Source organism: Copidosoma floridanum, unplaced genomic scaffold (genome assembly GCF_036245765.1).
Source record: "Copidosoma floridanum isolate Cflo_tuat_1 unplaced genomic scaffold, Cflo_Japanese_pri ptg000007l, whole genome shotgun sequence".
NCBI lineage: Eukaryota > Metazoa > Arthropoda > Insecta > Hymenoptera > Encyrtidae > Copidosoma > Copidosoma floridanum.
Window position 1 is genome coordinate 8588742 of NW_028321884.1, and position 12321 is coordinate 8601062.

Here is a 12321-nt window from a genome sequence, read left to right on the forward strand (position 1 = left end):
CTCGTCCTTAGCCCATTGCTAACTGAAATTTATTCCGTGTGATTTAACTACGACCATACAGTTATTACATCTATATGTATAGGTATAACTGTTGAGATCTTCTTCTTTACTCCTTGTTTTTTTTTTTAAGTCTACTAGTACAGTGTTTTTAGTACAGAATCAACTATTTCATCAAGGTTTATGTGCACTTTATCAACTATCATCATCACCATCATTGACTCGATAAAGTAATACTTTTTTCACTAAATCCACATTCCATAAAGGAAAATAAGTAGCAGTACGAGTTTATCCCATGCCGTTAAATCATTTCGAGAAAAACTGATTTTAGATATTGAAAAAGAAAGACATTCACTCGATTGGCTTTGATCTTTTTGTCAGAGATAATAGGATACACCTAAATTGGATTAATGAAAACAAAATGAAATAAAAATGGTGATTATAAATTTAATTGTGCTATTTGCATTTTTTCGCACACGCGACACATGGCTCTATTATTAGAAACGCACTACTGTTTCAAGCGACGAGTACAAGTATATATAATATATATGCCTATTGTATATGGTACAAACTTTAAACAGTCATCCGATAAGGACTCGGGCGCATATCATACATAGTATATAATATATAGGTATGGACCGTTGTACAAAGACTCGGAGTGAAATCTCGGAACTGTGCGTCTAACGTATCGAGCCTGCATATGCATATTGTACAAATATGTAAACGTATAACGCCGCAAAAACGCGTGTTTCTTTTACTCCTTACATGTAACATGATGTCACGCATACACGCGCGCGCGTAATTATGTATATATATATGTATATATACGTGTCAGGAGTGACAAAAAGAGAGGAGGAAAATGAGATTATACATTGTGATACACGTATGGAGCTTGCAAAACGCAGAGGCGGTGGTTTTTAGTGGTGGATACCTATTTTTACCATCGGTAGTATAGTACAAGTCGCCTCGATTTCAGAGTTTTGTATGCATATGGTTACGGAATAATGACTCTGTATTTATGTTACTTTTTACATTTTCAACCATATTGGCATCTATGCAACATAAGCATGCGCTCGAAATGGACATTCGCATCGAGGGTGCCTTTTTTTTTTTTTACATTTGGATCGAAAAATGCCGATGATTTGTCCCGATTGACTTTTCCATCCCCTTACAGGTTTCATACCGAGAAAGACGCAGAGTTTTTACGTTTATACCGCAAACATCCAGCGTTTTCTTCATAAAACGAGCTCAGCAGGAATAAATCCGTCGCCCCTCTCTCCTACGCATTTGCACATGGTTTCGTACACGCATGTATACGAGTACAAGTCGTCGGTTCAGCTGCTGACTTGGTTTTTTCCTTGCAACTCCGTACAGTGTACTTTTATGTACCCTGTATTATTTTGCTCTCTCGCTCTGTCGCGTAGTAAAAAAAAAAATGAAAATAAAAATAAATAAAGAAAGAAACGCATACACCCAAGCGTTAATGTAATACTCGCGTCTCTGACCTCGGGAGGGCTGAACCGATCTCTGACCAAAGAACCGAGGCTTTCGACAGACTAAAAAAAAAAAAAAAAGCGACATTTTTATTGTGACTCGGGTATATTACAGACATATATGAATTACCAAAGTGTATATTTATACAACAATGGACGTCAACTCAAAGTGCGGCGATTCTATAATATGTATGCATGTACATTTGGGATGTTTGTTTATATACTTTTGTACTCAATATTCAATTTGTTGTCAATTTTTTCTGTTTACCACATCTTGTACTTACCTGAAGATATTATATGGGGGTTGATGTTCACACCGTAAGCATCAACTCCTTGGCAGCTGAAAAATTAATTTTAATAAAATATTTTTGTTACTTCGTAATCAATAAAAAAAAAAAAAAAAAAAAAAATGACTAAACATTATAAGAGATACGTTGTCTCTCGATGTTCGCTGTTAAGGGGGCTCCTACGACTACTGCTGAGGTCAAAGACAAACAAAAAATAAAGTTTTGTTTTTCAATAAACAAATGTGTCTGAAAATCATTATGATATTTTTAATAACGTATGAAGTGGGAAAAATGATATTTATGTGTGCAGTTTAACTTTGTACGAAAAATTAATTATTGTTTTGACCAGTCTAGTGCATACGAGGGTACACCACCAGACCAGACCACCTGCGTTGGTGTAGTATAGCGATGTAATATATAGGTATATGGTATATATGTGTCGTGAACAAGTACGTCTGCTACCCACATAACCTCCTGACCTCCCGGACACTATTTATTTATTTCGATCACAAATATCTCGGTGAAATGGTCCTTTATCCACAATTTTTAATACAGCATATTACAGAGGAAGACTTCATCTACAAAACGTATATATACAGTCTGCTGGGACTTTTAATTTAGGTTTATTATAAACGAAAACAAATTGTTTTTCACGCTGCCCCATAGGAACACGTGCTAGTAGTTACAACTTTGAGCTTGGATTTCTTCGAAAATTTTGACTCATTCGAAATATAATTTAGACCACCATTAAATTCAGTAGACTTTTATACTTACAAGAAATAATATATCTCTGTTTGGGGACTTACGCGAAGGAGCCCCCTTATAAGTGTATCCATTTGTACGTCAAAGCGCATCACATAAATATATACTATTGGCCACTGGGGTACATCTACAAGATTTACGTAGGTATATACATGTATAACATTTATATGCCAATACGCATAGCAAATACACGTTTAAAAGTAAAAAAGACAGATATGGCATACACGCACGTAAGTGTATATGTATATACATACACGCATTCGAGTGCAGCACACACGGACAGACAGAGGACACTTCTAGGTATACATAGGCTAGAGAGAGAGAGCGCTTTATGGCCATAAACTCGCTCGGTTATGCCGGGACACGTACTTATCGCTATGCTAATCATTTCCAAGACGATTGTTGCTGTTGGTCTTTCTCTACATACATTTATGCATGCGTATACAACCATACCCAGTTTTGCTCTGCTCTTCCCATCTGTTATTTTCGCCCATCATACCCAGCGCTCTCAAAAGTGACTGCCGAACTTACGGAAAATTCAAATTGGCTATATGGAGCAAGACGCAAAAACCCAGATAACTCGACAACATTTCATACACCATAACTTGATAAATTAATCCTAAGCTATTTAACCCAATAACCCAACGCGCCTAAAAGCAGTATCACAAGCTTTAATTTGAATTTCCCGCAAGTTCGGCAGTCACTTTTGAGAGCGCTGATCATACCCCATATACTATACTTATATATAGGAAAGAAAAACCTTACACCACACACGTATATCTCGATTCGTGGCACAGGGTTATTGGGTATACGTGCAATATAACGTCCATCTCTCGATACGTTATAGGTCCCGTACCCAACTTACTTACTTACTTACCTGGGGCCCTATCCTCTCAGTGTGTCGGTGAGTGACACAACTGACACCAGGCCAACACAGTCAATTTCGATCAATCAGAGAGCTCCTTTAGCTGTGTATTGGCTATGTCGTCTGCCAACACGTTTAGAGGATAGGGCCCCTGTTGGATCGTTTTATATACTTTCTCTATATCTTTCCTTTGCCGCACATACGTGTATATATATACGACACAATAGAGCTCGTGCGATTCAGCTGCCGATCAAAAGGACAGTCGTCGAGTTGGATTCGGACGAGAAGCTCAAACGATCGTCGTTTATGCTAATGGCGAATTTCGCAGAGTGCCCCTTTTTTTTTCATGCATTGTATCCCCCGCCACCATATAACAGAGTATCGTGCGAGCGGGTGCTTCATATGCGGTGTAGACTAGTACTTATTTTTTTCTTTCGTCGATTTCCTACAATTATTTGTTACAGTTAAAAAAAAAAAAAGATATGGGTTTATGACGTTTTGGTCCTGACGACAGGATAAAACAAATTATCGTCGATGATGCGTACACACCAAAAGGCGATCAAGACGTAGTTCGAGTGGTTTGTGTGTACACATCGAAGGCAAAGTTTCTCAAGTCGCTTATCGCCATATGTTAGATATATATGTATGTATAACACACTGTACAGATCCAAAGTGTCACTGAGTCATTCCATCATGTATCCGATCTCTGCTGAGTCGTAAGTATCTCTCTATCCGCGATGATGATATTCCTATGACGCATAAATGTCACGTTGTACAAAAGTATATGTATATGTAAGCGTATGTGCGATCGGACAAAGTCAGTCTATAATATACAGATGAGAGACGAGGAGACGAAACTTCATCGTACTGTCATCCATACTTGTATATGTATACATATGAAAACTTTGCTCTTACTCCTGGTATACATAAGTACTTTATCGCTGCGACGGGAATCATTGAATATGTCCAACATGATAAAACCATTTAGTTGTTTTTTGTTTGCTCTCACGTTGTAAGTGTATACGATTTCAATCGTCAAATCGTCCGGAAATATGATTATGGTGTAATACACACTCCGATCCCATTACAAGGAGCCACTTTCTGCCGAAACGAGTGTAACAACAAGAGTTAATACCTTTTATCGCTGTTTGTTCTTTTTTTTTTGTTTTTTTTTCCTTAACTTGTTTATATATACATACATACCGATTTCGTTGTTGATACACCATCGACAATCCTCTCGATCGCCAATTTTAACAATCGCACGTATATAATATACGGTATACATTAGGTTGTTAACGGAGTGACAGTAATATCACCACTTATATGTGGCCAAACAAGCCTTCCTCGAATCATCCCCAGGTAATTGTATATATACATACACATGTTTTTCCTCGATCCAATATATATAGAACAAACGTGACAAATATACACGCGCACGAATGTGGGGATGGAAAAAAGAAAAGCCAACAAATCCTCCCACGATCTCTCGGAAAGTCCGCCGATAAAAGACAAACGAGGACATTTTCAACTGCAGCCTCCCCCCCCCCCGGATCGGAGGACCGGAAACAAACGAGGCAGCGGGGCCAAGAGAAGCCAATTCGTCTCGGTCGCCCGGCGATATCGAAGCGCTCCGCAGAAAAGCCACAAAACGAACATACACCTATACATGTTGTATAGAATCACTGTCGATGATGTTTTTGTGTCTCGTGTATATGTATTGTACATGTCATGTGTACAAGGGGTGTGTGTGTATATATGTATATGCGGGCTTGCGAGAGTTCGTGACCGGCTCAATGAGACGAGAAGCGCGACTCCGCATTCGATTATCGGATTAGCGACCCCCCCCCCTCATTTTTTTCCTTCTCCTTTCTTTTTGCTTTGCTCCACTGCTTACTATCAATCGGCAGCTGCTATAGCCATGTCCTTCCGACACGCCAAGCTCCCTCTTTTTTCCTCCCTTGCCCCAGTGGTGGGACGATTGTTATTATCATTGCGAGTCAGGGCGAAGCTAATTGGACGATACTTACGTCGGAGCGATTTTCACTGCCGGCGGATGTGTCGTGTGGTAGGTACTTATTGTTTGGTGAATTTGGCGCTGGGGGTTGGGAGATGGCAAAGAGGCGCGGGCCTTTTCTCACGCATCGGGGGGAGTGCCTTCGGGCGCAATTAGCGAGCCATGATTCTCGTTTGTTGTTTACAGGAAGGGGGGGGGGGCTGTACCAATGTGTCTAAGAAGATGTACGGAGAAGGACACACACACAAATAGTTTTTTTTCAGTCTTTGTCGATTAGTCGCATTTTTTACGTTTTGTCACATTGGCTCGGTATGGCGATGACTACGATTTTGTCGTTCCCATGAAATGAAACCAGCAAAATACGTTATAAAAAAAGAATTATTTTCAAGATAAAGGGGATATGATTGTCGATGCATAAAATCGCTCATCGCTTATTCTATATTGGCTGTAGCTAATGTATACATATACTGTATGTATAGGTACATCCCACGTCGTAAAAACGTGACAATTTCAAATAGGTATACGACAAGCCCATAGTCACCTCAACTTTTCGTCTGTGTGTACCAGTGGCTACTGTATTATGGTGTGTATATGCACTTGTTGCGACGACAATAGAAAAGTCTTATCTTTCAATTCGCAGAGGAAGGAAGAATCCACCCACGGGACCATTGTACGTGCCATCACACAATAGGCATTTTTGTACGTAGGTACTCCCCGAAGCAGGTAGCGACTTGTACGTATATTTACATAATAAGGACCTACGGGAGGAAGGGACACACGCGCGATTTGTATAGCGGCATTATTACTTACAGTCCTTGGCTCGTTAAAGGACTACATTACAGGTCCAAGGGACGTTTGAATACACAGAGAGTAAAATAAATGGCCACAACATATTTTTCACATAAATATGTATACATCTGTGGGCAATAATGTTTGTACGACATATAATTACCAAAGTAGGGGTATATAGGTATGTTATTTTGATGCGCAGCAAAATTATTGTAAACCCTCTTCTTCCAAGAAGCGGGACGTATATAGAATAAATCACGAGGAGGAGATGGAGGGAGGGAAAAAAAAATGGAAATCTAAAATGTCCCAACGGCATCGGTATTAAAAAATACAACAATCGCAACAGCGGCGGCCATCGCTACGGCCTTCATTCATACGAGTCACGATCGCTCCCGAGCATCACCATTACTGGGGCAACTGTATCACACCATATATATATATATAATGTCTCACCTACATGTTTGGCTGCAGTTAGCGGCGCCGCAAAGTCTGGCAGAATCGTAAGTATCTATTCATGCCGTGCACGCGCGCGTGTCTATACCCCCGAAACCGAAGGGCTATTTTTCTCGGGCTAGGGTCAATTTTCCACCTTGCATTCCTCTGCAATGCCTCATTGTCTGATTCACCGGACGAGTTTGGTTACTGCTGCTGTTGTTGTTTTTTTTTTTTTTTTTTTTTTCCTTCTCGCTCCTCCCTCGCGCGCGCGCGCGACCGATCCGGCTCACGTCCCGATTTTTTTTTTCCCATGGCTGGTCCCCAAGGAAAAATGGAACTTACGTGAGGGAAATAATAGCTGCGCTGCTGCTACCGGTGTCCACACCCGTACATGTATGCGTGCGATGCGCCCATTAATGAGACTCTTTTTTTTTTCTTCCTTTTTTTTTTTTTTGCATTTTTATCAGAATTTCGGAATTTGACCGGGTTCCCTTTGTCGTGCGCCTACGATGGGTTGGACGGTATTTATTGCGAGCGTACCAAAGGCTCAAAGTTGTGTCTTTACGATGAGTTTGCGTGAGTCACATCGGGCGCGATTTTTACGGTCTCGTTTCCGGCATTCCATATATTGGTGTACCGTTCACCTTACACTTGTATTGTATATATATATAAAGGTACAAATGAGCGTTTAGCACAGCGCAGGGGGCATAGTTGGTCGAAGTATTTCAGGAATTTTTGTTTTTAAGGACAATTAAAACTGCGATGAGCGGGGAAAAATTCATTCCCGACAAACAACAGGCGGCGCGCACGAAAACAACACTCGTGTCGTCGAATGCCGATGTCGGGGCGTTGTTTGCGCCGAACTTTTTGATCTTTTTGGCAAAATCGCAAATAGGCTTATATCATCTAGAGAGAGAGAGAGAGTGAGGAGTTTTCTTGTTTTTAAAATAAGAAGCCAAAGTCAGCTAATCTGCTTGCCAAAGGGACAAAGCCGAAAAACACGTTTGGATCCTCTCGCTGCATCTGCTCCCTATAGCTCGAGTGCTTTGTCTTTCTTCAAATGAGTATATAGTACACCCGCACTTTCATTAATCACTTGACAAATACTTTTCTTCCCTTATTGTTACTGTTGGTTCATCATTATATTATATTCTTTTTTTTTTTTTTTTTTTTTTTTTTTTTATCGTATCACTCATTAACTTAAACGTACCTTAATTTTAAATTGGTTAGGTACGGTAAAAATTTTTTCCAAGAGAAAAGAAAAGAATAAAAATCTTATTCAGGGTCTTTTGAAATGTACAGTTGGAGTTAACGTATTAGCCAAAATCTTAAAAAAAAAGTAGGTATTCATCTCTTTTGGAATTTCGAGCATCTAAAATAACAGTGAGTGACGTATACCAAGTAACTGCCATAAACGTATGGAAGAAAAAAAGAAAGAAAGGAAAATAAAGTTTATTGTGGGTAAGGATCGAGAGCAACGTACCTTATTGTACAAGATAAAGCAGAACTATACGCATGTATATAGTGTTACACTCGACTTCTCTTGACCGTTGTACAAATCTCCTTCTGGTGTATATACATAAATGTACCTACAGATATACCTACAAGGAAGCAAATCGCACATATAATTTATATACACCTCCATTGTACAATACATATATATTTACCTTTAACCGTGTCCACTGTTAAAATGTATACACAATTTTCGTGAAGGACACATTCTTTCGGAGTCTCGTGTACATAATGTACAGGTACTAGGTATATATATACACAAAATTAAACAACTTTCGAAAAAGGAAGCCTCGAAGAAAACTGCAACCTTCCCCGGATCTTCCGTTCTTGTCTACCCTCCCGGTAATCCAAAACACATGTTCGAATTTTTCAGCCAACTCACCTGTTTCTCCAACGATCTGTACCTATATATACTTTGTTCAGAGGTATACTCTTCGCGAGTGTGTATACATACATATATACACCCTTAAACCTATGTATATACGTATACCTAATTTTCCTCCTGCACCACAATAAGGAAATGGGTAGGTATACATATTGGGGAATGGGGGGTGAGCAAGTGCATCGCTCTTTATTCGATTTTTGGAAAATTCCGAAAAAAACAAGCCATGGGCGTCCACTCGTCTCATCATCCGCTGCAGTCGATGGCACCGATAGCCGAGCGTGGGGATAATAAGTTATGCTCGCAAGCTGGAAGAAAATCCAGGGAAGAAGAACCAAAATCTCGAGACATGAGTCGGACACATGTTATACGCGCGTACTCTTGTGCACGCATGGGCACAAGTACGAGGTGGGACTGCAGCCTGCCCGTGGCGACAATAAACCCGCAAGAAATTTAACTTTCGGGTGGGGGAGAAACAGGGCGAAGGCTGTTTTTGCCAATGAAAGACATAGACAATATAATGTAGGATCGCCGTGATATATAGGTACATACACGCAGGAATCGGTGAAAAATTACACCGCGATTGGGAATCAATTTTTTTTTTTTTCCCCTCCTTTCATTAAAATCTTTTGTACGCGCTACTTGCTGCTGGACAACATCTTTTGCTAGTGCGTGTATATTGTGTGGGAAAAAACAAAAAAACAAAAAAAAAAAAAAAATAGGAATGAAAGAAACCGAAAATATGTGCAACCCTATACTTCTCGGGAGAAAGTTACCAAATGTAAAACGTATGAATATATTCTTGGTCTGTCAATAAGTAAATTCACATTCAGACATTTTTTCAAAGATTTCATCCTATACGTAGAGTCAAGGAGCCTGCGGGAAAACAGGTAGTTTGGTCGCACAAGTATGTATATATAATAGTATGGAACCTACGGGTTGGCTGACATCTAATGCCGAACTTATATATATATATATAATGTAGATGTATAGGTGTGTGTTGGCTTGCACCTCTGTGGGTGAAAATATTCTTCGTACGGTCGCAGCTTGGGCACACACACACACACACATACGCGTGTACTTATGCTTCAGATGTGATAAATTTATGGCTGTACGTATACGAAGGAGGGCTAACAATCCCGAGGAAATCTGTTGGTTTGTTTCGAGGGATAAACGAGGAAAGGGGGGACGCCGATTTGAGGAGATTTTCACTTTGTGTGAAACGAAAATAATAATGGCAAAAATAACACAATGTTTTTCAGGATTCCATTGTCGAGTACCCATGTTATATGTGTATATGGTGTGCGGGTAAGGCGGATAAGAAACGCTGATTATCGTGCCTATCTGTGCCTACAATGCCCTTTTACGTCCTATACACAAATGTAACACATATTTAATATACTTTCAAGGGATATATGTATTATATATATATGTTCATCTCTCTTGTTGCTACTGGTGACGACGCCGATGATGGCAACCGTATTGTGTACACATTCAAACGGGGATATACATTGGCAAATAAATACGAGTCCACGAAAACACACCCATAGGCATTGGGATGGGAAAAAAAGAAAAAGAAAAAATGGCCATTGATTCCGTTTTTTGTTGTTTGATGGAAATTGTCGAAGAACAAATGTTACGACTGTTGGCTACGTTGTTCGACACCTCGGGTGCTTGCAGAGGCGTTATTTTGGAGAAAAATCCACACGAGCGGAAATAATGGCCAAGACAAAAGAGGGTTCTGTTATTTGGAATATGTCGAAGCGTCCGTTTGCCGAAAATATCCAAGTGTTGGGTCGCGCGAAAATAAAAAAAAAAGAGACACACACATACCATGTGCAGTACGAGCCTTTTGTTTGTCTGCGTTTTTTTTTTTTTTTTTTTTTTTTTTTTTTAAGTGAAGGAAAACATGTCGGCTAGCTCTATCGATTTTTACGCACCCTCCGAGATTATATGGACCATAAGTGCGTGTGTCTAAATTTACCGTGGCGTTTAGGTGTTTAATTTCACACCGGAGATAAGCGCATATTAGTCGACTGTTGCGCCGCGGGCATAAATCAACTCGAGGAATTTTCATCGGGGTTTTCCTATTGCGACCGACCGAACTCTCTGCGGTGCACCTTCGTACGGACGCTCGTTCGTTCGGTCCTAAAACTTGCGTTTTTCATTATCCGTCCCAACGATTGTGAACTGTACATTTCGCAAATGGAGAATCGTTAGCGGAAGCAGGTAATACAAGAGCGGAATGGCCATGTGTAAAATTTCAATATATGGTTAGGAAAAAATGGCTCCTGATGCAGGGATTATCGCTGGTACTTCAAGAAGGCAAGTTTTTCTCTAACGCTTGTAAATAACGTGCCAGCATTGTATATTTGATTTAGTTTCACAGTAGTTGTAATACATAAATTTACGGATAGGTGCTTATGTACTTACTTGCTCCTCAAAAGGGTTTCAATTCCTTTCAACGAACTAACCAAGCCGTTCGCTTATCGTAAAACCAAAAGCGTGTGCCATATACGGATATAAAATGTACCTATACTCTGTACGTGCAACATGTAGACAGTGAGTACGAAGCCTGCTTGGAAATTTAAAATGTAACTGCTGTGATGGGTCCCAGGAAAGGATTTGAAACAATAAAAAAAAGAAATAAGGAAAAAGACAATAAACATCCAACTTGTAAAGCCATTGTAAAATATTTGGCTAAAGCTTTGAAAAGCAGCGACATTCGATGAATCAACGAGCGTCGAGACGAGCGTACAAGTTACCGATCACATGGATATACCAATGGACGATGTGCGGCCATTTTCATCAAGTATACGTATATAGGTACACCGCCACCGGGAAAATTTGACACGGGCTACGGGGAATCAAATGTACAACGATGTTAAAACGATATGCAAATTAAAAAACACGTGCAAACGTTCACACGCATTTGACTAAAAGAGATGGAAAAATTGTTCCTGGTTTTTGGGTACACACCTACACGGGTACCAGCTATATATCTGGCAGTCGCGTAAACGCTGAGTCAGAGTCGTGTATATATATATATATATATATATATATATATATATACTCAAGCGTAAGAGAGAACAAAAGTGTACCTATACCTCGAAATTCCTCGCAGCCCCGAAAGTTCCCATTGTATATGTATATGCGTCTTGGAAGGAGAAAATTCGTCTGTGTCCCTCTGCCGCTCGGTTTACTTAGCCCCCGAGCCCCGGGTGGGTCCTACCGAGAGCTCTTGAGATTTCCCGCAGCGAAGCTCGCCAGCCAGTGTGTCGCCAAGCTACCGTCTCGCCCTTCCTCTCCTTAGTCCGAGAAAATTCTCCCGCAGGTTTCCATGCGTCCCTGATGCTTTCCTTTACCTCTCCCCGTCTTATCTTTTCCCCGAGCCTATATTATAATATACATGGTAAGAGGCAAGGATGGCATCAACCTTTTACCGCACCTGCACGCATTTCGTTGCCCTTCGCACCTTGTTTTTCCCACCGGCTATACTCCATTTTTTTTTTTTTCTTCCTCTCTCCGGTGCTCGCCATTTTTTCGGGGATTTCCCAATGAAGCTAATCCGACTCTCGTGTGAAAATCGTATTAAGTCTCGCACTGCCCGGCAAGATTTTATCTTTATGAGGCTCTTTTACAGTCAAGCTAGAATCAGATGGCGCCAGGGCACGTCGCGGCTGTCATACTTACACACCGTCAAATTTACAGTTGTGTATTGTGTTCGTGAGCCTATCTGTGTAATGAGCAAAGCAGAAGACATAACCTTTGTAAATGATTGCTGT

General features: G+C 40.3%; 1 protein-coding gene across 1 annotated transcript in view; it reads right to left on the minus strand.

Annotated features, from left to right (window-relative positions):
* Positions 1-1493: 1493 nt before the first annotated feature.
* LOC106647570 (transmembrane protein 267) overlaps positions 1494-12321 on the minus strand; it is a 44085-nt gene continuing 33257 nt past the window's right edge. Inside the window, exons 4-5 of the transcript XR_016292860.1 lie at positions 1775-1830; positions 1494-1553 (exon numbers count right to left, since the gene is read on the minus strand). The gene's annotated coding sequence lies outside the window, so the exon portion shown is untranslated. The remainder of the gene's footprint in view (positions 1554-1774; positions 1831-12321) is intronic.